The sequence below is a fragment of the Lepidochelys kempii genome, chromosome 25 (genome assembly GCF_965140285.1).
Source record: "Lepidochelys kempii isolate rLepKem1 chromosome 25, rLepKem1.hap1, whole genome shotgun sequence".
Lineage (NCBI taxonomy): Eukaryota > Metazoa > Chordata > Testudines > Cheloniidae > Lepidochelys > Lepidochelys kempii.
Genome location: NC_136404.1, coordinates 5,016,415 through 5,043,901, shown reverse-complemented (window position 1 = coordinate 5,043,901; position 27,487 = coordinate 5,016,415). Strand labels below are relative to the sequence as shown.

At 51.6% G+C, this 27,487-nt stretch overlaps 1 protein-coding gene across 3 annotated transcripts in view; it reads left to right on the top strand.

The window, feature by feature from the left end:
• Nucleotides 1-27,487, top strand: part of KANK3 (KN motif and ankyrin repeat domains 3) — a 55,356-nt gene that overhangs the window by 5,069 nt on the left and 22,800 nt on the right. For 2 of the 3 annotated variants that reach the window (XM_073323987.2, XM_073323985.2), the window contains exon 2: nt 17,016-17,162. The exons of the other annotated variant lie outside the window; for it this stretch is intronic. The gene's annotated coding sequence lies outside the window, so the exon portion shown is untranslated. The remainder of the gene's footprint in view (nt 1-17,015; nt 17,163-27,487) is intronic. 3 annotated transcript variants of the gene reach the window in all.

Here is a 27,487-nt window from a genome sequence, read left to right as displayed (position 1 = left end):
GCTGGCAGCTCTTGGTGAGGATTTCTGCCTGCTCACTGGAGAGGAAGCAGCCTGCTTGCTCAGTGGTTAACTCTGGAACAGCCTCAGTGCTGGATCTTCAGAGCTTATCTCCATGACCCAGCTCAAGGGGAAATGTGCTTTGCAAAGATAAATCAGCCTGGGGCTGCTCTGGGCACTGTCCCCCTCACGCTCTTGATGACCTCAATGATTTGGCAGAGAGCGAGGATCAGCTGGAGCCCACTTCTCGGTCACTTATCCCACTCGAAATCACCTAGAGAAGCATTCCCGGGTTCCCAGGAGCAGACTGTGCTGCCGCTGGGAGGAGCAAACATCAGAGTGACCTCTCTGGAAAGTGGCTTAAAGGAATTTGAAGCTTTTACAAAAGCCATATAACCCCACACCCCATCTGACAACACACTCCAGACTCCCCCCAAAACTCACGGAGCCCACCCAGACCTGCTGCAGCCTGGAAAGTCAGATTATTCAGAGTTAAGTTTCCATCTATCACAATGTGCTGAAACATGAGACCGCCTCCTCTTCTCCCACCTGCCAGAGAACCTGCCACTCCATCCCTCAGACAGAGCCCCTGGCATGGCTCCTGTCCCATTGGAGTGGGACAGCCTTGGACCAAGGATGCCTGCTGATCCTGTTGAGCAGGACTGAGTGCTGCTCAGTTTTAAACCCATCCCTGGACCAGGAGTATAACACTGAGCTCGTGCCTTCTCCTTTCCCTCCCACTCACCAGCCCTAGCACGGCTTTATCTCACCTGGTCCTGTGTCAAGCTGGTACCTACAGTTCTCTTCATCCCACTTGCCCAGCCCTGTGCTAAGCTGGGATCTACAGCTCCCATCCCACTGGACATTCTGTACGAGGTCTGTGCTGTCCCCCTGCCATGGCAGCCTCTTTCCGGTGGGCCCATGAGCTCGGAGCCTTCCTGCCATTTAAGGATTCTGCCACTGAGCCTTGGGACGGCTGGTGACAGAGCCGTGGCCCTGCAGGACTCTCTGCTGAAATACGGGGTGTTTCAGCTCTCCCTACCGCACTCCTGGCCCTCCTTCGCAGAAGTGATTTCGGTTTAATCCTGCAGCTGGTGTGAGGCCCCCCCCCTTCAAACGCTTTGTGCTGGCTCACGAACCTTCTGTTTGGACTTACGTTCCACTGTCTATCTGAACTGTGGGTTCTTTAATGCAACTGTGGTGGTGTTGGATGGAATCCTGAATGGTGTGATGCGATCAGAGTTGTTATCTGGTTGTTATGTAGCAAGAGCAAAGTGTGTGTGTGTGTGTGTGTGTGTGTGTGTGCACACGTACATACCATTGACCCCTGCTGGGCTTGGACATACACTGGGCTAGCTTACCAAGAGGATACATACAGGCTCTCATGCTGCTCTCAGCTGGTGTCTCCTGTCTGCATGTGTTTAATGCACAGTGAGATCTAGGTGCTAGTGGAGATTGTCCTGTGGCACGTGATGGAGAGCAGAGAACCCTGCATTCTACTCCCTAGGCTGCCTGGGTGCAGCTTAGCTTGCAGCCTTGGTGTATGCATGCTTGCAGGCAGCCACAGTGATTCTGTCTCACTTACTGAAGGAGGGAGAGGGATGCTTGGAAACCTAGAGAGAGAAACGATGGACAAGCAGGCAGAAGGAGAAGGATGAGAGGCTGAAAGAGAAGGCAAAAAGCCATCAGCCACGGACCCAGCAGCCCAGCCAAGGGCATGGTCACTATTATGTATTATTTATTTGCACTATGCTGGAGTCTCGAGATTCCAGCTGAACTCAAGGACCTTCTTGTGCTAAGCCCTGTACACACACAGTGAGAGAGAGCACCTGCCCTGGTGTGTTTATAGTCCAACTAGAGACTACCCAGCAGAGTCGAATGGAACCAGTCCCAGTATGGCTGATCCCAAATGTTCAAGAACCAGGAGTCAGGCCCTCAAATATGAGAGTGGCTTTGACATCATGAGATTTTTAAAGATTTTTTTTTCTTTTTAGCTTTCTGAGCTTTTAGGTTGCACTGTCTAGGGTCACATGTCCAACTTTACTCCACAGCCAGGAGGGCTAGAAATGTTTTTCATAAATATAAGCTGAGCTTTGCCTGTATTCACCTGGCTCCAGGAGCTGGGGCTTTGCCCCAATATCATGGCACTCGTGATAAAATTGTGAGAGTTGGCAGCACTGCAGTCTGTTTCTGCTAGACAGAAGGTGTGGTGGGGCCAATGTTCCAGGGCCTTGGCCCTCAGCTGACAACAGTAAATCTTCTCAGTCAGGGTTTTGAACAGAGACTCTGAGAACAGCTTCCTTCAGCCTGGCGCCTACCTGATCTTAGTCAAAAAAGGACAGTGGGTGGCTTTGTGCAGCCAAGGTTTGGACCTGGCAAGAAACCAATACAAACCAGTAGGCAGGAGGCAGGCAGGGTGTCAGTTCACACAGTTTCTATGAATGATCCCTGGTTAGGTCTTCATTCTGCTCCAGGAGTTAAGGCTTTTACTGCCATCCCCTGGATGGGCCCGGTACATCTCACCACACATGGTTATGAGTAATGGCCGGTCTTTTCCTTGCAACCCCAACGTGGGAGCCAGCTCCATCTTGGATAGCAACATGGCTGCATTTCAGGGTAGGCTCAGTCCTTCATGTACGGTAACAGGCAATCAGGTGACGTTCTAAGTGCTTTGGGATCCTTGAGGATAAGACACTGTCAGGGCAGCGAGCAAGAGACCAGGCAAGGCAGATGCTGAGGGAGCTGGAGTGGAGGAGAAGGTCTCATTGAGGTCAGTGCCTTTCACATGTAGCTTGATTCTGCAGCTGTGCATGTGGCCACAAGATTCTCCTTATCTTCAAGTGTCTGCAGTAAAGCCACTCGCTGCCCTGTCAATTCCCACAAATGCTCTCGCCTCCTCTCCACCCTGTGCTCTTCTCCTGGGACGCTCTCCTCCTTCCCCCTTAGAAGATCTGCACATGGGCAAAGGGCCTGCAAGGTCTCCTAGAGCATGGCTCCACATTTATTTCTGTCCCTTGGGCAAGGGCTGCTCCCCTGTCCCCTCAGCTGGACACAGGACCTCTCCAGCTGCAGACCTGCCATGGGCTGAGGAGGAGAGTTCTCTGTTCCTGCCACAGCTGCGGAAGGTTCCTGTGAGGCTGTACAAATCCGGGGGGGGGGGGTGCCATATAAAAGTGGGAGCCTGCTGCATAACTTAGGTGCAGTGTGCTGCAAAGGATTTGGGACCTCACTTGTGGCCATTAAAAACACAGCAAGGAACATTCAGAGAAATAAAGACAGAGAACCGGGCCTGGTCTGTCCACAGTGCTTTGTGCCAGTGTCACTAGACTGACTTGGAATCAGGCCCCAGGAGCCCCCAGATTCCTCCACACACCTGCTGCTTACCAGGCGAGAAATGCAGAGTCTGTGTCCAGGCTCTGTTCCACTTGCACATTCCCCAGTCTTGGCTCCCTGGACATTTCCTGCCATTGTACGTGGTTTGGGAATGTGACTCACGGTGGACGTGTTTATGGGAGCTGGGCTGCATTGAATTCTCCGCTGCCTGGCCCGGGAGGGTTTGCAGCGATGCCGTATGGAGCTGGCCCTGCTTCCTGAGCTCTGCACAGACGGCCACAGAGTGTTTTCATTTTTATAGCCAAGGCCAACTGCTCAAGAACAGTCCAGCCCTTTGAACTAAGGGGGGGACGGACTGGAAAATCAGGGGGAGGTCCATGAACTGTCCCCACAAAGGCCAGAGAAGGGCAGCACAGTCCCAGAGCTAGTGACTGCTTGGGCAGCTGATGAGCCCTGTCATTCCCCATCTAAACATCCAAAATGAGGAGAAAGAGCCGAGCAAAGCACATGCTTGTGTCTGGGGGAGCCGGGGGCTCCGTTTCCACCCCTGCATTTAAAAATAACAGCACAGCTTCCTCTCTAGCAGGGTCCATGGGAAGTGCCAAAGAAGGGCTTGGAGGTGACTTAGTGCTGTTGTGTGAGAAACCCCGGAGCAGCAGGAAACTGGAGAACAGACCTGCCCAGCATTCATGGTGATTTCTAGAGAGGAGACGTGCTGAGAGCTAAGGCCAGGAAACTCTTCCAAACCAGGGGTGTTTGTTCAGATGCAGCAGGGGTGGTGGGAAGGGCCAGTGTGTGTGCGCTGAAAGATGAAGGGCCAGATTTTCAAATTCTCATCTCTTGTGTAGGCACCTGAAGACCTGGATGCTAAGCCTTGGAAAGCGTAGCCTAGAACTCTTCCCAGGTGAGAAGGAAGTCTCTGAAATGAGCGAGCCCCTTATATCCCCCCATGCCGATTGAGGCACGGTTCGGTGGCATCCCCTTCCAGTCTATTGTGATGGTGAGAGGCGCTGGTGAGCATGCAGCGACCTCTGTGCTAAGGAATGACCCGGCGAGGCCTCTCAGCAGGGCACTGGTTCTCCTCTTGCTTCTGCTGGGCTAAATGGGGAGTAACTCTGCTGAAGTCAGTTGTGTTCCCCAGTGGGAGTGAGGGACTGAGCCACCTGAGTTACACCTGAGTTACACAAAGAATGTGTATGGGGGTGGGGGGGGGATGTGAGAAAACCTGGATTTGTGCAGGAAATAGCCCAACTTGATTGTCATGCACATTGTGTAAAGAGTTGTCACTTTGGATGGGCTATCACCAGCAGGAGAGTGAATTTGTGTGGGGGGGTGGAGGGTGAGAAAACCTGGATTTGTGCTGGAAATGGCCCACCTGATGATCACTTTAGATAAGCTATTACCAGCAGGACAGTGGGGTGGGAGGAGGTATTGGTTCATATTCTCTGTGTATATATAAAGTCTGCTGCAGTTTCCACGATATGCATCTGAGGAAGTGAGCTGTAGCTCACGAAAGCTTATGCTCTAATAAATTGGTTAGTCTCTAAGGTGCCACAAGTACTCCTTTTCTTTTTGCGAATACAGACTAACACGGCTGTTACTCTGAAACAAAGAATGAGTCACTGGGCTGGCACTCAGGAGACATGGGTTCTAATCCTGGCTCTGCCATTGGCCTTGGGCTTGACCCTGGTGCACTCACTGGCTCTGCTGCCCATCCTGCTGTGTAAACTAGACTGGTCACTGGGGCAGGGATTGTACCATGCAGTGGGGACTGGCTGCTACTGAAACAGAGCTCGAGGATAATAAGGGGAGGTGCCGGGCTGGGCGCGGTCACCCCTCCTCAGAAAAGGCAGCTGCACGGTGGAGAGGGACTTCGCCAGAGCTACTGTCCTGGTTCCATTTTCTTGGCCGTGCTGGTTAATGTTTCACTGGGGCAGCCGATGCCACGTGTCTGACACATGGATCACTGCTCTCCCTGGGGAGGAATCACTCTTTGCAGACAGGCTTGATTGGATTCAGGACTGGAGAGGATGGGGGTCTCTGCCCCAGGTACCGTGCCCACCTGCTGAAATGGCTGGTAGAGGGGCGAGGATCCTGCCTCAGTGACATCTGGCCCCCTTTGGTTTCAGCTCTGTGCACTCTTACTCTGGATTGTTCCTGAATGTGTCATCCAGTCAAAGAAAGGAGCAAACTAAAGAACGGTGGGCCTGGGTTAACACTGCTGCCTCTACAGTGTGATGTGGCTATTGCAGATCATAGAATCATAGACTATCAGGGTTGGAAGGGACCTCAGGAGGTCATCTAGTCCAAGCCCTTGCTCAAAGCAGGACCAATCCCCAACTAAATCATCCCAGCCAGGGCTTTGTAAAGCCTGACCTTAAAAACTTCTAAGGAAGGAGATTCCACCATCTCCCTAGGTAACACATTGCAGTGTTTCACTACTCTCTTAGTGAAAAAGTTTTTCCTAATATCCAACCTAAACCTCCCCCACTGCAACTTGAGACCATTACTCCTTGTTCTGTCATCAGTTACGACTGAGAACAGTCTAGATCCATCCTCTTTGGAACCCCCTTTCACGTAGTTGTAAGCAGCTATCAAATCCCTCCTCATTCTTCTCTTCTGCAGACTAAACAATCCCAGTTCCCTCAGCCTCTCTTCAAAAGTCATGTGTTCCAGTCCCCTAATCATTTTTGTTGCCCTCCTCTGGACTCTTTCCAATTTTTCCACATCCTTCCTGTAGTGTGGGGCCCAAAACTGGACACAGTACTCCAGATGAGGCCTCACCAATGTCGAATAGAGGGGAACGATCACCTCCCTCGATCTGCTGGCAATGCCCCTACTTATACATCCCAAAATGCCATTGGCCTTCTTGGCAACAAGGGGACACTGTTGACTCATATCCAGCTTCTCGTCCACTGTCACCCCTAGGTCCTTTTCCGCAGAACAGCTGCCTAGCCATTCGGTCCCTAGTCTGTAGCGGTGCATTGGGTTCTTCTGTCCTAAGTGCAGGACCCTGCACTTGTCCTTTTTGAATCTCATCAGATTTCTTTTGGCCCAATCCTCCAATTTGTCTAGGTCCCTCTGTATCCTGTCCCTGCCCTCCAGCGTATCTACCACTCCTCCTAGTTTAGTATCATCCGCAAATTTGCTAAGAGTGCAATCCACACCATCCTCCAGATCATTTATGAAGATATTGAACAAAACCGGCCCCAGGACTGACCCTTGGGGCACTCCACTTGATACTGGCTGTCAACTAGACATGGAGCCATTGATCACTACCCGCTGAGCCCGACAATCTAGCCAACTTTCTACCCATCTTCTCATCCATTCATCCTGCCCATACTTCTTTAACTTGCTGGCAAGAATATTGTGGGATACCGTGTCAAAAGCTTTGCTAAAGTCAAGGAACAACACATCCACTGCTTTCCCCTCAACCACAGAGCCAGTTATCTCGTCATAGAAGGCAATTAGATTAGTCAAGCATGACTTGCCCTTGGTGAATCCATGCTGACTGTTCCTGATTACTTTCCTCTCGTGTAAGTGCTTCAGGATTGATTCCTTGAGGACCTGCTCCATGATTTTTCCAGGGACTGAGGTGAGGCTGACTGGCCTGTAGTTCCCAGGATCCTCCTCCTTCCCTTTTTTAAAGATGGGCACTACGTTAGCCTTTTTCCAGTCGTCCGGGACTTCCCCCGATCGTCAGGAGTTTTCAAAGATAATGGCCAATGGCTCTGCAATCACAGCCGCCAATTCCTTTAGCACTCTCGGATGCAGCGCATCCGGCCCCATGGACTTGTGCTCGTCCAGCTTTTCTAAATAGTCCCGAACCACTTCTTTCTCCACAGAGGGCTGGTCACCTCCTCCCCATGCTGTGCTGCCCAGTGCAGTAGTTTGGGAGCTGACCTTGTTCATGAAGACAGAGGCAAAAAAAGCATTGAGTACATTAGCTTTTTCCACATCCTGTGTCACTAGGTTGCCTCCCTCATTCAGTAAGGGGCCTACACTTTCCTTGTCTTTCTTCTTGTTGCCAACATACCTGAAGAAACCCTTCTTGTTACTCTTAACATCTCTTGCTAGCTGCAACTCCAGGTGCGATTTGGCCTTCCTGTATCCCCCAGAACTATGGGGAGGTGATGCTGCCCAGTGGGTAGATCACTGATTGAGACTTGCGAGACCTGAAATTCTGTTTGCAGCTTTGCCACTCTAAATGACCTGCTAAATGACACTGGGCAAGTGACTTCACCACTTTGTGCCTCAGTTTCCCCATCTGTTACAAACTGACTTGTTTGTAAATTGCTTTGAGATTCTCTGATGAAAAGAGCAAGGTTTTATGATTAGATATACCTAGCTTCCTAGCGCATTAGCAGCCACTAAGACCATTCTCACTATCTCCATTTTAAATAGATCTAATCAACTGGTGAAAACCCCTAATGCAAACAGGCTTAAACCAGCTAAACCCTCAGTTCAATTGGTTTAGCTTCATTCAGTAATTTACCCATGCAAGCCAAAGCAATTTAAGAAAGGGTTAAACCTGTCCAAGTGCATCTACATGAGGAGCATGCACTGGTTTAACTAGATTAGTTTTAAAAGATGTAGTTTAACCTTTGCAACTTTTCTACTATAGACAAGCCCTTAGTGACCTAACCAAGAATAGTAACCAGTGTGAGGCCTAAAAAATATGCTTTAGTTCAGTGGTTTTCAGCCTGTGGTCCATGGACCTCTGGGGGGCCAGAAGCTAAGGGCATCGCTACACTTGCAGATGTAGAGCACTTTGAGCTAAACCAGCCTTCGTAGAGCACGCTGACAGCTTCAAGCGCACTGGCGTGGCCACAGTTGTGGCACTTGCAGTGGCATTGGGAGCAGTGCATTATGGGCAGCTATCTCAGCATGCAAGTGGCTGCAACGTGCTTTTCAAATGGAGGGGGTGGAGTGTGACAGGGAGTGTGTTGTGTGTATGTGGGGGGAGAGAGAGTGGGTTTTTGGGGGGCTGAGAGCATGTCAGCATGCTGTCTTGTAAGTTCAGACAGCAGCAGACCCTCCACCCTGCCTCCCTCTCTCTCATGCAGCATTCCACAGTAATGGTTGCTTTGTCCCGGAGCAGATAAGCAGCCAGCTGTCAGAAACAGAGCTTTCAACGGGCATTTCCGCGTTCCTACAGCCGATTCCAAAGAATGATAAGAGTGGCTTGACTTGACTTAAGGGGATTATGGGATGTTTCCGGAAGCTGATCAGGGCGCAGTAATGCAACACCTCGTTCACACTGGCGCCACAGCACTCCAGCGGGGGCGCAGCAAACGTTATTCCACTCTCCAGGTGAAGACCAGCAGCCTTGTAGCCGTGGAGTCAGAGCACTCTACGTGCCTTGCCAGTGTGAACGGGTCGTGAGCTAGGGTGCCCGGGGCTCCTTTATTGCACTGTAACTCGCAAGTGTAGCCAAGCCCAAAGTCTAAGATTTCCAAAGGGGTCACACCTCCATTCGAAAATTTTTAGGGGTCCGCAAATGAAAAAAGGTTGGAAACCACTGGGGTAGTTCAAAAGGGTCTTATCTGGGGGAAGTTCTCTGGTCCAGGTTATGCAGGAGGTCAGACCAGATAATCACAATGGTCCCTTCTCGCTTTATTGTCTATGAAAGTGGCTGAGATGCTGAACTGCTCTTCAGCAAGAGAAATATTGGAGAGACGTTTGGCCAACGAGGTAAGTAATGAGGACCTGGTAAGAGAGAGAGAAAGCACAGAACATCCAGAGAATGATAACTCATTCAAATCCATCTTGATTGTCTGATCCAGAAGATGTGTATCCCAGAACAATGAGGGAATGCGCTAAGAAATGTGGTACTGTACCACTGACGACTGAAAAGTCATGGAATACCACGGAGCTACCAGGAGACTGGAAAAAGCAAACGTGGTTCTGATTTTCAAAAGAAGTCAGATGAGTGATCCTGGTTCTGAGGTCTTGGGAATTTTCTGTAACATTTTCATGAATCCTATGCGTGCCTCAGTTTCCACTATATGCTGTACTGTTATCCAGTGGGTGGGACAGAACTGCTTGTTCTCGGGGCAGGCTAAGAGACATAGGTATGAATGTCGCCCAACTTCTCTGAGCCTGGATGGGTCATTGGAAAAAGACTGGCTGAGGCCAACCCCATATCAGTGGAAAATCTCTGAAGACAATGACAAAGCCAGTCACCAGGACACTGACACCAAGCAATCATGGGGGAGGGGGATCTCCCCACCTCTCATCAGGGAAGCTTGAGAACAAAGGACTGGGAGGGGTGAGGTGGGGGCATCAGAGCTGGCTGCTGGAAGTAGTCAGGGCTCTCAACTGACAGACAGACAGACAGAGTTTGAACAGTGGGGTTCACTGCAGCTTGGCTGGGCTCTGGGCTGACCGGGATGGTCTCTGTTTGGACCTTCACTTCTCTGCTAAGCTAAGGACTCACCGTGCAGCCTTCCAGGTAATGAAAAATCCCGACTGTTTTGACAGCGCTGTGTGTGCGTCACTGCGAATGCTTGGTGAGGTGCAGTAATGCCTGCAGAGTGCACACATCTCACCCGGTCTCAGCTGGACTCGCTGAACAGAGCTCAGGGGGTGACGCAGGAGGGCTGAAGTCCCACAGGTCCAGTCTCAGGAGGGGGTGGCGTGGCTCACTCTGGAGGAAGAGTGACGCCCCTGGGGGTCTGCCACACTGAAGGGTTCCTCCTAGAGACTGTTCCAAAGCTGGGGTCGTAGCCCCAATCCTGTGGATGTGTGACACAGGCCATGATCTTCCAGTCAATTTAACTTCTCCCCAGGGTTGATCGACACATAACAGTGGTATCAGTTTACACCAGCTGGAGTAAACACAACAAGGCTGCCCTCACCGTGTCTGTGGCACAGCAATTCTGCCAGTCTAGCACCCGATTTCTGCTAGCAGCTACCTGGGTAGCTAGGAGAGGGGACCAGGAATCCACCTCCCCCTCGCACCTCTGCACAGGGGCTGACCAGAATCTCCTTTGGGAATGTCGCCATGCCACAGGGGCAGGGAGGGACTGGGTCACAGAGCAGAGTGATGCAGGGGGAGCTAGGATACCTTGCTCATCTGGAGCTTGGCTCCAAGAAGAACAGACTGCTAGGATTCCTCCGGGCAGCTTCATGTGCAGTGCAGTCTCTGACGTGCCAGGACTCCTTGCCCGTGACTGAAAGTGCTGTGAGATGGGACTGGACTCTAGGAGAAGTCCACTCTCCATGGCTGGAGGGCGGGAGGGAGGACAGGGCAGCTGGGATATTTTCAAAGGCAGAGTGGCTGAGCCCTGGATTGTCTCCCAGACAGTTTGTTTGAAGGCTGAAGCTCCTCAGGAAGTCTGGGATGGAGTGCGGAAGGTTTTTCCTGGCATGCTCCCCGCACAGGATAGAGCCAGGTTTCCCAGCGGATGGGAGCTGCTCCACTGTTTCCCTTCTCTCAGGAAGCAGGGTAATTAATTGTGATGCAAGAGATGGCTACATAGCTGTTGGTCTGTCACTGTCCCTTTTCCTCTGGTCTGATTTATTCTGTGTGTGAAACCCCACGGGAGGGTTAGCCTGCCCTGGAGTCTGCTGGAGGAAGAAGTGTTAAGATCTAAGTAGAAGGATGTTAGTGATTTCCCAGCATGCTCTGATGCTTTTAGACTGTAGAAAGAGGGAAACTTTCAAAAGCACCTAAGGAAACTGTGCTCCTAAATCCCTTTGGCTTTTGATGGCATTTGTGCTTCTAAATACCTAAGATGCTTTTGAAAATCACCCCAAAGAGGTTTAAAGCAGGTGTTTCTCTAAAGGCCCGTATGTGGCCAGGTTACTAACAGAAGCACTCGCTCACCATGCCGAGGAGTGCAGTAAAAATGCCTGGAGAGACAGACAGACGTGCCCTTTGGAGGGCAGGGAGCATGGGAACACCAGATGAAGACAACCAGTAAAAAATACAGGGTCATGCTCTGCTTGGAGCCTCAGGGGATGGGGTAGCCCCTTAGGGAGATAGTTACTGCTGCGAGTTTCTCTGCTTGGCCCCAGCACAAGTTAGAGCAACCTGGGAGCTGCTCTAATGCGTGCTGGCCAGTAGTGGTCCCTGAAGAACCATCCACCAAGCTGCGCAAAGCTGGATTGTGATATGCTCCAGCCACTCCTCCTCTCCTCCTGCACCAGGGGCTGCTGGGAGGGAAGCTTAAGAGCTGGCTCTGTCAGCTGGCTCTGTCTGCCTGGCCTCTGAGAGTCAAGCTGGGCCCTCCCAGCCTTCATGTCATCACCAGTAACAGAGATTCTGCAGCCAAGCTAGGCCCCTGGTGACACCTGTGCAATCCCTTTGATGTGGATGGATTTGCACAGGTCAGCAAGTGGAACGTAATAAACCCGTCGCCGGTTGATTTGTTATTAGCTTGGATTTGTAAGAAGCCCTGAAGCCGGGTGATTGCCCCATGCAGGAATAGAGCCCCGCTCGTTCCCCCAGAGCTGGCTTGGCAGAGCTAGCAGGGGTAAGAAGCAGCACACACTTGTTTTGGTCACTCAGGTCGGTGGATGTGGCCCATAGGTGTGGGGAGGCAGCCTTCTGGGGTTATTTTAAGGAGTCACTGTTCAGAGAAGAGCAGCATTTAGTGACAAGTTAGATCACAGGATCTGCTTCATGGGGCCAGAAGACAGACAGAGGGGGAAGGAGCTGCCTGCTTCCCTCCACCCTGAACGTGCTGTCTTGACCTGGAAGCTGTCACGCTGGAGTCGGTGGAGTTCCTCAGCCTTCCTGCACTGCCTTGCTCAGGCTGAACGTCTCCAGGACACAGATTTCCTTGCTTGGAGCAGCTTCCTCTCTGGGATGTTTTCTAAAGGCTGCTGGCTGCATGGAGATGCTGCTGTCCTCAAGCACAGGCCGTGCAGCTCTCTGAAAGGCCTGGATTTACTGTGACTCAAGGGAGGAAAGTCCTGCGGTGTCTGATTCCTCACGGTGCATGCCAGAGCCTGGCGGGGGGCTCTGGCAGATAATGGCACCAGGCTTTTCTGTCTAAGTGAGCAGAGAGACTCAGCTAGTCCTGCCTTCCAGGAGTATGTGATGAGCCAGAGGCTGCCCTCAAGCCACACTCCTGGCAGCAGGAGCCTTTGTGTGAGGGACTGTCAAGGCAGTTCTCCTGGCTTTGGTATGGTCTCTTGGCTGCCGGAGAATGTCTGTCTCCCTCCCCTCCTTTCCCATGCAGTAGATGCAAACAGGGTGAGGTTCACCCCTGGGCATGGGGCCAACCCAAGTCCTGTGCTCCTTGTATGTCCCGCTTGAACCCTCTGAAAGGAACAGAAGCTGTGCACAGGCCCGGTGCAGGGGAGGAGAATTTCACCCAGGGCATTACTCTGCCCATATTTGAAATGCACAGGGCCCCTCCATTCCCAGGATGGGGCCAGAGCAGCACTCTGCATGGGGGTGCCAGGAGACCCCCCCTTCCTCAGATTTATATAACCACCTTCCACTGCATCAGAGTTCGATGCTTTGGGTGGTAATGTCCTCTCAGCCTTCAAACCTGCCAGCATGAGGTGCCAGCTATGGAAATCCATGGCTTCTTTCTCCTGGGAGGAAGGATGGTCGAGATGCTAGACCCTGCTCTGCCACAGACTTCCTATGTGACCTTGGGCAACAAGAAGGGTTTCATCAGGTATGTTGGCAACAAGAAGAAAGTCAAGGGAAGTGTGGGCCCCTGACTGACTGGGGGAAGCAACCTAGGGACAGAGGATGTGGAAAAAGCTTATGTACTCACCTTTTTTTGCCTCCGTCTTCACGAACAAGGTCAGCTCCCAGACTCCTGCACTGGGCAGTACAGCATGGGGAGGAGGTGACCAGCCCTCTGTGGAGAAAGAAGTGGTTCGGGACTATTTAGAAAAGCTGGACAAGCACAAGTCCATGGGGCCGGATGTGCTGCATCCGAGAGTGCAAAAGGAGATGGCGGATGTGATTGCAGAGCCATTGGCCATTATCTTTGAAAACTCATGGCAATCGGGGGAAGTCCCGGATGACTGGAAAAAGGCTAATGTAGTGCCCATCTTTAAAAAAGGGAAGAAGGAGGATCCTGGGAACTACAGGCCAGTCAGCCTCACCTCAGTCCCTGGAAAAATCATGGAGCAGGTCCTCAAGGAATCAATCCTGAAGCACTTACACGAGAGGAAAGTGATCAGGAACAGTCAGTATGGATTCACCAAGGGAAGGTCATGCCTGACTAATCTAATCGCCTTCTATGATGAGATAACTGGTTCTGTGGATGAAGGGAAAGCAGTGGATGTATTGTTTCTTGACTTTAGCAAAGCTTTTGACACAGTCTCCCACAGTATTCTTGTCAGCAAGTTAAAAGAAGTATGGGCTGAATGAATGCACTATAAGGTGGGTAGGAAGTTGGCTAGATTGTCGGGCTCAACGGGTAGTGATCAATGGCTCCATGTCTAGTTGGCAGCCGGTGTCAAGTGGAGTGCCCCAAGGGTCGGTCCTGGGGCCGGTTTTGTTCAATATCTTCATAAATGATCTGGAGGATGGTGTGGATTGCACCCTCAGCAAATTTGCAGATGATACTAAACTGGGAGGAGTGGTAGATACGGTGGCAGGTAGGGTTAGGATACAGAGGGACCTAGACAAATTGGAGGATTGGGTCAAAAGAAATCTGATGAGGTTCAACAAGGACAAGTGCAGGGTCCTGCACTTAGGACGGAAGAATCCAATGCACTGCTATAGACTAGGAACGGAATGGCTAGGCAGCAGTTCTGCAGAAAAGGACCTAGGGGTGACAGTGGACGAGAAGCTGGATATGAGACAGCAGTGTGCCCTTGTTGCCAAGAAGGCCAATGGCATTTTGGGATGTATAAGTAGGGGCATAGCCAGCAGATCGAAGGAGGTGATCGTTCCCCTCTATTCGACATTGGTGAGGGCCTCATCTGGAGTACTGTGTCCAGTTTTGGGCCCCACACTACAAGAAGGATATGGAAAAATTGGAGAGAGTCCAGCGAAGGGTAACTAAAATGATTAGTTTCAGAGTAACAGCCGTGTTAGTCTGTATTCGCAAAAAGAAAAGGAGTACTTGTGGCACCTTAGAGACTAACCAATTTATTAGAGCATAAGCTTTCGTGAGCTACAGCTCACTTCCTCAGATGCATATCGTGGAAACTGCAGCAGACTTTATATTTACACAGAGAATATGAACCAATACCTCCTCCCACCCCACTGTCCTGCTGGTAATAGCTTATCTAAAGTGATCATCAGGTGGGCCATTTCCAGCACAAATCAAGGTTTTCTCACCCTCCACCCCCCCACACAAATTCACTCTCCTGCTGGTGATAGCCCATCCAAAGTGACAACTCTTTACACAATGTGCATGACAATCAAGTTGGGCTATTTCCTGCACAAATCCAGGTTTTCTCACATCCCCTGGATGGCCCACCATAAGTGCCAGATCATGACTGTTACTCGCTATAGAAGCTGTTGTTTTCTCACTGTGTCAATGCAATAATCAGTGTTTTTCTGAAAGAGGAAACTGGGAAACCAGAAGTTTTGTCTTGGGCAGCTGTAAGTTCTCCCCATATGGCCCATCCTTAGTGCTTTGAACACAGGACTTTCAGATCCCCAGACTGCTACCACGTGAGGTGAAGGGGCAACTCATATTCTTTGTGGACTTACCATTAGGATGTGTGTGACATTCCCTTTGCCAGTGGGTTACACAATTATTTGCCAGACAGCAGTAGAATGCATGTGATCGGGAACCTAGGGTAGAGACAGGACAGCCACGCACATAGATCTGGTACAATCAGTCTGGACGGCAGTGTGGGTGAGTGGCAGAAATCTGGGTTCTATTCTGCACTCCGCCAGAAATGATCTTGTGTAACCTCTCATTTAGTGTGTTTATCAAACGAGGGGATGGTACTGCCTAGGACAGGACATGGGGCTTCACCCGATTGCAAGAGCTGGGAAGTGCATAGCAACATGAACAGCAGTCAGTAGCTGTCCTTGCTCCTAGTTCAGTGCGCTTTCCCCTAAGCTGCAGAGCATTCGGATGGTAGGTTGGTCGGTCTGTCCTCTGCAGAACAGGGAACCCAATTGAGCTGCATTGTGGAATGCCCTGCAAAATTTGGGAGCTCCGGCCTTGGTGCAGTTGGACTGTGCTGTCAATCTAGTGTAAATCTAAAGTGACCCATTTGAATTCAGTGGGGATGTTACTGGGAGCAAAATCTAATCCAGTGTGTTTGGGAGCCTGCGTCGCTCAGGAGGACACAAAGTGGGAGAATACTGATGGGCTTTGTTGGCTGCTTGGGGCTGGCTGCGGAAAGCACTGGGATTCTGCAGGGCTGCGTGTAACACAGCCTGACCCGGAGGGCAGGACCAGCTGGAACGAGGCTGCGGAGCTGTGGCAGTGGGAAGGAAAGTGATGTTATTCTCATGGCCACAGTGTTTCCTTGCAGCAGCTGGGGGAAAATCCAGGGTGACTGGTGGGTTTCCGCGCTGGCTGCTCCCCTCAGCCTCCGTCTATCCGGAACAGGCTTGTGTACAAAGCTGGCTGTGGCCTTTCGGCTTTAACTTGTGAACTCGCTGCCTGGCAGTTGGGAGGGGGAAGTGCCTGGCCCAGAGCTCCACGCTGCGTGGTCTGTCTGCACCACACCACTCCTGATAACAGTGGGCCGAGCCCTGCTCAAGCGGCATGCGAGAGCTTTGGGACGGGCTTGGAGGCTGAAGTAGTGACTCTCAGCTCAATGTCGTTCTGCCCTAATCCCAGAAGAGCCTCCCGGAGCTGGCAGCGGTGGTCTCCAGGAGACATCGTGCCAGCTGAGGGTATGATCTGACTCCCGCTGCAGTCAGTGGAGAGACCCGGCGGGATCCGGATCAGGCCCCTGGAGAAGTGGGAACCTGAGCGGCTGCCTGGGTCTCAGACTAGACAAACAGGGCTAATCGACGGGGGGCGGAACAAACCCAGACACAGATTCAGGGGGAGGAGAGGTTCAGGGCTGCCCCACAGGTGTCGCGCCAGGCTGTACCCGTCAGACCTTGGTCTGGCAAAGGTTGTTCCAGCCCTATTGGCTGGGGGCGTCTGACTTCCTGGATACCGATCAGTGTCTGGGCACCTGCCAGGGCAGCAGCATTGCCCAGAGCACTGATTCAGCTGCACCTGGCTAGCCAGTTGTGACCTTTCCTCCTGCAGGCAAGCCCTGGCCCCTGGAGGCTGGATCCCAGCCGTGCACTGTCCGGGGGTTGCACCTCGAAGCCGTTCTGGAGCTGGAGCTGGTGCCAGACGCCGTGTGTGCTTCTCACGGTGACTCGGGGCTGGTTGCCAGGCATTGTAGTTCAGAGGGACAGTGTCCCCAGCCCTGCCTCTGACCTACTCCTTCCATCCCGGCCCCATGTGTGGCTCCCGGTCTCTGCTGGCCCAGACTGGGAGGGCAGGGGATGCTATGCAGATTAGGCTGGAACCCCACCGTCCAGGCAGGACGAGGAGCCCCTTTAGGTACCGATCCCAAGCGAATTTTCCCCTGGCCAAGCGCTGGTGACTTTTGCCATTTCCATGATGTTTGCGTGTGGGGCATGGCTCACTGAGCAGCTGGGAAGGTCAGGGAGAGGTTTAAGGCCCTTTCATCTGTAAAACTGGCAAGTCTGCCATGTGCCAGATGCGTTCGAGGACTTGGGTGGAGTCCAGCAAACATAGCAGATAGCGGCTACTACATTGTGCTTGCAGGTGTGGCTGGAGCACCTGCAGTGCACCTGGGAAGAGCCCCTGGGCTGGAGGACTTTACGAAAAGCTCAGGTGAAGCCCGGAAGGAATATTGGAACAGCTGGAGCAAGCAGGGGCACAGGACTGGAGAATGAATGCCCATGAGCAGCGGTAAGGTTACAAACCTCCTGTCTTTGGCCATAGGTGTCATACCTTCTCTAGGCAGATGGGGCCTATAAACAAGGGAACCCACAAGCTCCAAATGCATGTTCTCTGTGAATGTGACTGATTCCTCGAGGAACTGGCAGGCTGCATTAGGCTGCTGTCTAATGTCTGTAATTAGCCGTGTAATTATAGGGCTTAGAGCAGGGCACTTCATTGTCATCGTGTCTGAAAAAGTATTCTCTGCTGTCGGAGGGAGCTGGTTTGAAGCTCTTCTGCTGGCAATTCCCAAAGCAGGTGTGACTCTGTTAGCTGGCTGTTGTTCCAGAGAGCAAGCCCTCCTCTTCTCTTAGCAGCCCACACCGCAGCTGTGCCGTGTCCACCCACTGGGAGCGCTGAGATCTGGGCTCCCAGGGGCTGCTTAGCTCCCCAGTGACTCATCCTTGTAGGCAGAGGTGTGAGATTTCTGATCAGCAAAAGCAACAGCATCACTGCCCGGCATGGCCCCTGGGTGCAGGCAACCAGACTCAGCACCAAGGTCAGGCACCTTTGAACGGCTAAGAAGCTGGCTATCTGGGCACTGCTACGCCCTCTGCTTTGGGAATTCCTGACCCCCGCTGTGTTCACACACTGCAATGGTTAGTGGCACTAGGAGGCAGGCTAGCCGCAGAGACCCAGCACCTTCATTCATGGCTCGGTCACTCAGATCAGTCTGAGGCTGCTCAGACATCTAGAAACCTGCCCCGATGCTTGCAGAAAACTGCAGGGGGTGATTGACGATGACCCCTGGCTGAGGCTGCTGGTTGGCTTCTTGCTCCCATGAATGGGTCACACAGCTAGTCTGTACTACCGCTCCCTGCTATGATTGTTCCCCCCACCAAGCCTGCTCTTCTTGACCTCTCAGATCTGGTGGCTCTGATCTTTAAGCTCCCTGGGTCAGGAACTGTCACATTTATGCAGCACCTAGCACAAAGGGGCAGGGATTTCCTCTAAAGTACTTACCTGGCTCCATCACCGTAGGAGCTGAGCCCCACACAATCTTTAATGTATTTACCCTGTGCGGTAGGACAGAGCTCTCCGCCCTGGCATAGTCTGGGCAATGGCACCTCTGTTTCCCCCTCGTGGTCCTGCATGGGAACCCACTCTAGGTCCCTGGCTCCTCAGATGACCCCTCTCTTGGGTGGAGAACTGCTTCTGTCTCCTTCCTGACCAAGGTTTTTCCCCGCTGCATTCTTCCCTGCCTACACTGTGTTATTCCACAGCAAGACAGATGGCCTGAACAGGTTTTTGCTCACTCTTTGAAGGCTATGATGACCGGCATAATTACCCACAGGCACAAGTTACCTCACAGCGCTTTCTAAGCATGTACATTTATTCTTAAGGTTAAAGCATTACAGAGAAAACACCACACTGAAAACAATAAGAACCTCCACCCATGCCAGTAAACTTATTCCGAATTCCAGCCAGGCTCTGGCTGGTGACCAGCCCTTTCAACCCCACCCAGGGATTTTTCTGTGGTCACAAGTTCATAACAGCTGCTAGCTCAGAACAAGCCCACCCATGACTCTGCAGACGCCCCTTTATCCAATTTTGTGTGTGTGGTCTGCAGAACCCGTGAATAAGTAACCAGCCAGACAGTGGGTTTCTCTGCAAGGCTTTGCTTTGCAAGAACGGGACCAGAGGTGAGTAATCTTCATTCCCCGTCTCCCAAGTATTTCCTGGGAAACTCACCCAACAACAGTTCAGTCTCGTCTGGCCCATTCTTTTACAAATCGTTTGACGCTCAAAGCACTTCCCAGGGGTTATGTAGTTTTGGCTCCCCCTTAAAGGGGCTACAGACAGTCCCACAATAACATTCAACATTTGCACTGTTAATACAATGACCTAGGAAGACACTTTTCAGAGTAACAGCTGTGTTAGTCTGTATTTGCAAAAAGAAAAGGAGTACTTGTGGCACCTTAGAGACTAACCAATTTATTTGAGCATGAGCTTTCGTGAGCTACAGCTCACTTCATCGGATGCATACCGTGGAAACTGCAGCAGACTTTATATACACACAGAGAATATGAAACAATACCTCCTCCCACCCCACTGTCCTGCACATCCACCAATGTGATATATGCCATCATGTGCCAGCAATGCCCCTCTGCCATTTACATTGGTCAAACTGGACAGTCTCTACGTAAAAGAATAAATGGACACAAATCAGATGTCAAGAATTATAACATTCATAAACCAGTCGGAGAACACTTCAATCTCTCTGGTCACGCAATCACAGACATGAAGGTCGCTATCTTAAAACAAAAAAACTTCAAATCCAGACTCCAGTGAGAAACTGCTGAATTGGAATTCATTTGCAAATTGGATACTATTAATTTAGGCTTAAATAGAGACTGGGAGTGGCTAAGTCATTATGCAAGGTAGCCTATTTCCCCTTGTTTTTTCCTACCACCCCCCCCCAGATGTTCTGGTTTAACTTGGATTTAAACTTGGAGAGTGGTCAGTTTGGATGAGCTATTACCAGCAGGAGAGTGAGTTTGTGTGTGTGGTTTTTGGGAGGGGGGTGAGAGAACCTGGATTTGTGCAGGAAATGGCCCAACTTGATTATCATGCACATTGTGTAAAGAGTTGTCACTTTGGATGGGCTATCACCAGCAGGAGAGTGAATTTGTGGTGGGGGGTGGAGGGTGAGAAAACCTGGATTTGTGCTGGAAATGGCCCAACCTGATGATCACTTTAGATAAGCTATTACCAGCAGGACAGTGGGGTGGGAGGAGGTATTGTTTCATATTCTCTGTGTGTATATAAAGTCTGCTGCAGTTTCCACGGTATGCATCCAATGAAGTGAGCTGTAGCTCACGAAAGCTCATGCTCAAATGAATTGGTTAGTCTCTAAGGTGCCACAAGTCCTCCTTTTCTTTTTAGGAAGACACTGAAACTTACTTTGGTTAGGTTTCTCCAACAGAATGCAGGAAATCGCCATGTCTGTCACAGTCCCCGTTTTACAGAGAGGTGACCAAGTGGCAGAGAGGCCAAGGCCCAGACCTGAAAGGGTATGGAAGGCTCCTAACTCCCATTGGAATCAGTGGCAGTTAAGAGCCAAAATACCTTTGAGGAGCTGGGGTTAAGCAACTTGCCCAGAGCTGCGAATTGAACCTGGGTCTCCTGTGCCCCAGGCTCATGCCCTTGCCCCTGGGGCCAGACTTCCTCTTCCGGGGAGCCCTCTACATGCTTCAGCAGCAGAAGTTATATAGTTGTTCCACAGGTTTGTCCCAGTGATAAGAGTCCCAGATACTGGGCTATTTCTAACCCATTTATTTGAGCATGAGCTTTCATGAGCTACAGCTCACTTCATTGGACGCAGCCGATGCAGTGAGCTGTAGCTCACGAAAGCTCATGCTCAAATAAATGGGTTAGTCTCTAAGGTGCCACAAGTCCTCCTTTTCTTTTTACAGATATAGACTAACACGGCTGCTACTCTGAAACCTGGGCTATTTCTGTGTGTCCGTGACTTTAATAGAGCAGTGTTTCCCAAATGGTGGATTGCTGGCCCAGTGTGAAGAGGAGGGCCCAGGTGGTGGAGGCTGAAGAGCGTGCCTCCCCTGCACTCATCCTGTAGTGGTGGCTGGGACTTGCTTTGGTGTACGGGGTTGCAGCACCACTCAGGTTTGGCCTGGCTGCCCCTCCATCGTGGCCATATATAACACAAGAGAAAGTAACTATTCAAAGAAATTGAAAGATCAGCAAACTGATCAAAGGGAATGCTTTCCCCACCCAATGACCAGTGGAACTCACTGCCACAAGATATCACTTAGAGCAGGATTCAAACTAAGAATTGACATTTCTGTGGATAATGGGCCCATCCATCATCACATTAGGCAGACGGGCTATAAACCTTCCAGCTTCAGGGTATAAGCCAACCACTAAGTGACAGGGAGTAGGAGCAAACATTCCCTTTGAGCAGGATCACCAGGGGGTTCTTGCACCTTTCTCTGAAACACCTGATCCTGGTTGCTGCTGGACACAGGACCCCGGCCTAGCTGGACCCTGCTCTGACCCCATCTGGACCTGGCTGGGGGCACACTAGGTCTGGGCTGGCATGTCCTGTTCTCAGGGGCAGATGCAGAGTCTGGGCCACAGGCCGATGCCAGTCCTGCTGTCAGCAGCTTCCCTGCTCTGATTTTCTTCCTTTCTGATCAGGAGCAGAGTGTGGTGCCCCCTGCTGCCAGCTGCAAGTATTGCAGCTATCAGACAAAACCTGCCTTCTCCCTCCCCAACACTGGGTTTTTCTTGTAAACATACTGCAGAGTGTTTAAAGAATAAACATCTCCTCTGATAATGCTGGAGATCTCTTAGTCCATCCACAACCCGTGCCAGTCCTCCTTGAAGAGAGATTCCCATCCCCTGCCTTGCCCGGGTGGCTGGCGGAGTCTTTCCCTAATGGTCACCCTCATTTTTCCGTTTCTTATTTTTATCCCCTTTTATCCTGGCAGCTCCCAGCCTGCCTTTTGGACCCTTGTATGCCCCACATCACTGCAGGCTCTGAGCACATCACAATCATTAGTCCTCCCCACACTTGGCCAGGCAGGGACGGATCATTGTTGCCATTTCACAAATGGGGGAGCCGAGGGAGGCACAAAGAGATGAAGTGACTTGCCTGAGGTCACACACAGTCTGTGGCTGAGCTGAGAATTAAACCTGGGTCTCTTGTGTCCCAGCTGTAATCACAGGCTTCTCCTCTGGCATGCCGGAGCCCCATGATCTCCACGGGAGACAGGGTGTGCCAGAGCCTAGAGATCTCAGATTTCTGTATGCGTCCATCAGGTGAAACCTGTACGTGCATCAGTCCAAAGATGGCCTGTACCTGCTGAGAATGGGGTGGAGGGGAGGGCCGGAGTAAGGGCAGCGGCTTCAGCAGATGTTACTGAGCATGCTCATGAGCTGCAAATCTGGGGGTGCACATGACCCTGCATGACACACACACCCCCATCGCCTCTGCATTGGTCTCTTATGTCACTGACATGTTTGGCGTGACCATTATTTGGAACAATTCTGCAGTCACTGTGGATAGCAGCACATCCACGTATCCTTGGTGTAGGAAAATGCAGGGGAATCCAAGTAGCTCTGGCATATTCAGGAGACTCTGAAACTGAGGGATATGCTGCCACGTGGCTGTGTTACAACATCTCGTTCCTAGCAAGGGGTTGAAACCAAACCCCAGATCTCAGCATCCCTGGACTTCGGGGAGTCCAAACCTAGCTGCAGATTTCACCCCAAACTCTGGATCGAGCCCCACTGCCCTTTGCGGGAGTCAAAATCCAGAAGTGGAGCCAAGTCTGGTGACTGGTGCTCATCTCCAGGTGTAGCAGGAGGAGGAGGACCCCAGTGGGAAGCTGGGGCTGTGCTATGTTTGAGATACTGCTACATTCACTTTGGATGGGGTTTGTTTCGCATTCTGTGCATGGACTTGTTCTAATCAGCGGCCTGTGGGACGCAGTACATCTCTGTTGTGATTGGCTGAGCGGCTTTCAATGATGTATCACATCTGATAAGAGGGTTGTTTTTGGAGCTGAAGTTTATCATGAGCTGTTGGGGCTGGGGTGCTGGCTGCTCCGATCTGGCCCTGGTTCTGGGAATTACAAACTCCCCTCCCTTTCGCTCCCCAAACTGCGGGGTTGTTTGTTCCAGCAATTTCCCACAAAAGCAAACATCTTTGTTCCTGCAGCGCCGGTGCAGTCGGCCAGCAGATGCAGACAGATGTTCCAGCAGATCAGCGCTGAACAACTGCATGTTCCCTGCTCCCCAGCTAATTAACTCACTTCTTGGAATTCTTTCAAAAACAGATTTTTTCCCCCACATTTCATGGAATTCTCTGACTCGCTTCTGGAGCTCTGCTCAGTTTCACTGCCCTGATCTCTCCCTCTCTCTCTCGTGCTCTTACCCCCTTCCCTCCTCACTCCGTGTTCCCCCGCCGCAGGGAAGGAGGCAAGGCCTTGGCTACAATGTTACTGATCCCCATTTGCTCTCAACTCCAGCCCGCCATGTGCATCTGAACATCGGGTTAGAAAATCTGTCTTTGATCGACTGTGCAGCCCCAGCACTCCCTGCCATGGGCTCAGGGGTGGGATGCTGCTGGGGCCCAGGAGAGCTCAGTCCCATACGACCAGAAATTCCCGTCCTCGCAGATCTGCATGGCCTGAACGCGCTGCTGAAGGAGCCATTCCTGCTGCAGGTCACCTTGGACGCTGCAAGTGGAAAGCCGTTGAACCTGTGGAAACCCTCCTGCTCAGGGGGTGTGGTCACCAGGATATTATTACAGGCTGTGTGCCTCTCGCTCCTTTAGTTTAGCTCACACCAGCCAGACCGCACCCCCTGCAGCTGCCTGGTGGCACGCCCTGAGGTTCCTCCTAGCTGCCCCTGCTCTGGCGCTGGGAGTGTGGTTCTCAACATGTCCTCATGCCATGCATAGTGCTAGCCCGCCCCTCCCAGCCCTGGCAGCCAGGAGCCACTGGGAATGGTCGGACATTGCTTGAGCCACCTTTATCAGTGCAGGATGTTGGAGCAGGTGCTCTAGAAGCTAGTCAGGTGATCTGGTCACATGGGCACGAAAACACAGGAACCCCACCTGAGCCAACAGGGAAGAGACAAGTGGGAGTCTAGTCAGACCCTGCCGAGTCCATTGGACGTTGTGATCTCCCCTGGGGCAGCAGCCTCATCATTGGTCATTTGCATTCTAGCCGCCTCTGGCTGGGTATAAAACAACCTGTCTTGGTCCCAGACAATCATTTCCTTAGCAGCGAGCATGCAAGTTCCATAAAGCCCCAGGCTACACCCTTGGAATCTGCACCCGGCTCTGAGTTTAGCTTCTCTGACCTGAACGAGTTACCCTGATTGTCCTGTGGCTAGCTGGGGAGGGTGACGGAGGCATCTGGGAGGTGTCTCTGGGGCATCTTCTAATGAGCCTTCACTGTGATGGCAATATGCCAAGTACACGGATTAAAAGAAACACTAAAATTGTTCAGCTGTGCACCCCTCCGTGACCCATTTACTTTTCTCTTCCTCTTCTTTTTCTCCTCTCATCCTCTCCCTCTGCTTCTCCTCCCTCCTCATCTTCACGATCTGGCCATGCAAAGGGTGAGAAGAATTCCAGGCCCTCTTGTGGCCTAAGCTCCTCAAAAGTCTGATTTGCTGCTTCTTGCATCCCTGGCTACTGTCCCTTCCCCCTTCCCGTGCACCCTCCCTGGCAATGACTGAGATTAGGCCTCATCTCTGGCACCTCTTGTGTTATCAGGGGAGCAGGGGCAGCGTTCTCTCTCTCTCTTTCTGCACCTAGTATGGAATTGCTCCATGTACAAGCAGCTAATTTTAGCAGGCATGACTCATAGAGCAGCAGCTCAGTGGAGAGCTCATGAACAGCCCCTTGCAACAGAGATAACCAGCGACTGCTGAGTGTGGTGAGACGTGGACAAGGTGAACAGAAAGCCCTCCACACCGACCTCCACATTGACACTTGGAGCAGGGCAGTCTCTGGCTTCTGCTTCAGGCCCAAAGCGACCCACTGGCCACCCTTCCATTTATGGTTCCTGCTCTGAGCCTGTCAGACATCCAGGAAACCTCCATCACTCTTCATGTAACCATAGTTAGGCGCCAACTGTCCTCATGAAGACCCAACCCACAACTGATGGGAGATGCCCTAGATCCAGCAAACCTTGGGAACGAAGCAGGGAGACTAACAGGCTGGAAGTGAAACGTGGGAGATCTTCATTTGCCTGGCAGGATTTCTGGATTGACACTAGATCTCTGGTGCAGGAACCAAGCTACATAATAGGAAGTAGGGATGTAAATATCGGGTTAAAAAGTAAACTGGTTAAATGATTAAAATTATATCATTTAACTGCTTAACCGTTAACTGATGTCACTCTGGCGTGGGGAGGCAGGAGCTGGGGTCCTGCCAGGGCTGGGGTCTTGCCAGCCCGGTGCAGCTGGGGCTGGGCACGGTGCAGCTCACCCAGCAGGGCCGGGGCCACTCCAGCCCGCCCACCACAGCCAGGGATGGTGTCCCGCAGGCACGGCTGGGGCTGGGGTTCTGCCAGCCGGCCAGGCGCGGCCAACCACGGGGGTTAACGGTTAAGGTCCAGTTAACGGTAAGCCTAATGCTTATCAGTTAACCGGTTAACCTTTTACATCCCTAATAGGAAGTCTGCTCTATGCTGCACTGGGGGTGCAAAGCAACCTCAACCCAGCTGGAGACAGCCCAAGATCTGCACCAGCCTCTTCATGCTTCAGTCTGTATTTAGGAGACTGCAGCATTACAATATGTGTGTTGCTGAAGCCCAAAAAGACCAACATTGTGTCCTCTCCAAAGCAGAGAGAATGGAACAGACGCAGGCCTGTTACCTGGGAAGTAAAAGCTGTCTCTTTTGGTGTCCCTCAGTTTGATCACAACAATGCCTCTATAGTAGCCAGAGTGGTATAGAAAACTACAGCCAATTCCGTAACCAGGAACCCAATAGCAGCCAGTTCCCCCTGCCGTGCAGCCGAACCCAGCTGAAACAGAGAGACTCAGCCTGCTACATAAGGCCTTAAAGCAGGGCAAAGGCCCAATACACAAAGCTCGTGCCTCGGCCAGCCCTGCGCCGAACCTCCAAATCACCTTGTCCAAACTGCCCCTCGACACCAATGAGATCCCTTGAGCCCCGCTGCCATCCTGGAGGGGAGGGCTGCTGGAGAGGCCTGGGATATGAGCACACCCTCCCTGAAGTTCTTTCCTAAGCTGTGGGGAGGGAAGTGGCCATGGTGTCCTGGGCCTGAATGTCTCTGTCCATGTGCTGCACGGGACAGGCACAGAGTGAAATGCTCGTAAGGCCCCAGCCCCCACTGTGGGTGAGGGTGTCATCAGCAGTGGAGAGCAAACCTCCCTTTGAGGTGGGAGACAGGCCAAAAAGCCTTTCAAACATTCCAGAAACGGCTTAGAAAACATTCCAGAAATGCACTTACAACCCCAGGCCTTGCAGACAGTTTGATTCTAAAAATGTCCCTCGTGCCCAGGGAGCCAGGCTGCAGTGGGAACTGAGAAGCTGAGAGTGGCCCCTCCATAAGAGCTCATTTCAGTGTGTGCATCATGTCCCACTTCACCGCCCTCTCTCCAGCCAGCCCCAGGCCCTGCTCAGATAGAAACCCCTCCACCTCCATTTTGTTACCTTAACTATGGCCTCAGGGCCTAGTGGCCAGGGTCCTGGTCTGGGACTTGGGAGACCCGTGTTCATAAGACCGGCCATACTGCATCAGACCAATGGTCCATGTAGCCCAGTTTCCTATCTCCAACAATGGCCAGTGCTAGAACTTTTGGGGGAGTGCACAGAACAGGGCAACTATAGAGAGATCCACCCTTGTCTTCCCCTCCCAGCTTCTGGCAGTCAGAGGTTTCAGGACAACCAGAGCATGGGGCTGCATCCCTGGCCATCTGAGCTAATAGCCATTGATGGACCTATCCTCTATGAACTTATCTAGTTCTTTTTTGAACCAGTTATACCTTTGGCCTAGCAATGAGTTCTACAGATTAATTGTGCATTGTGTGAAAAAGTGTTTCCTTCTGTTGTATTAAATCTGCTGTCTATGAATTTCATCGGGTGACCCTTCTTGTTTTTCTATTGTGGGAAATGCTGAATAACTTGCACTTTTTTCACATTATGATTTTATAGACCTCTATCGTATCCCCCCTCAACCATTTCTTTTTCTAACCTGAACAGTCTCTTTAGACTGTCCTCATATGAAAGCCATTTCATATGCTCGATCATCTTTGTGCCCTTCTCTGAACCTTTTCCAGTTCCACTCTGTCCTTTTTGGAATGAGGTGACCAGAACTGGACACAGTATTCAAGGGATGGGCGCACCATAGATCTGTTCCCAGCTCTGCCCCTAACAGCTGTGTGCCCTTGGGTGAGTCATTTCCTCTCTCCGTGTCTCAGATTCCCCTGTACTCCCAGTCTTCAGCAGATAGCGCGGCTCTTGCTCAAGCCTCCTCCTTGTCTCCAGGACGGTTTTCTCCACACACAGATTTTGCATTAGGGATCTTGGGGAAGGTGATCTTTATGGTAAAGCATTTTAATAATCATCTCTACCTCTTATATGGTGCTTTTCATCAATAGATCTCTTTACAGATAAGGTCAGTGTCATTCTCCCCATCTTATAAATGCGGAAACTGAGGCACAGAAAGGTGACATGCACCTATGGTCACCTAGCAGCAGAGCCAGGACTAGAACCCAGGTCTCCTGAGCCTCAGTCCAGTGCTCTCTCCAGCAGCCCTTACACTACTTCAAGGTCTCCAGCTGACAA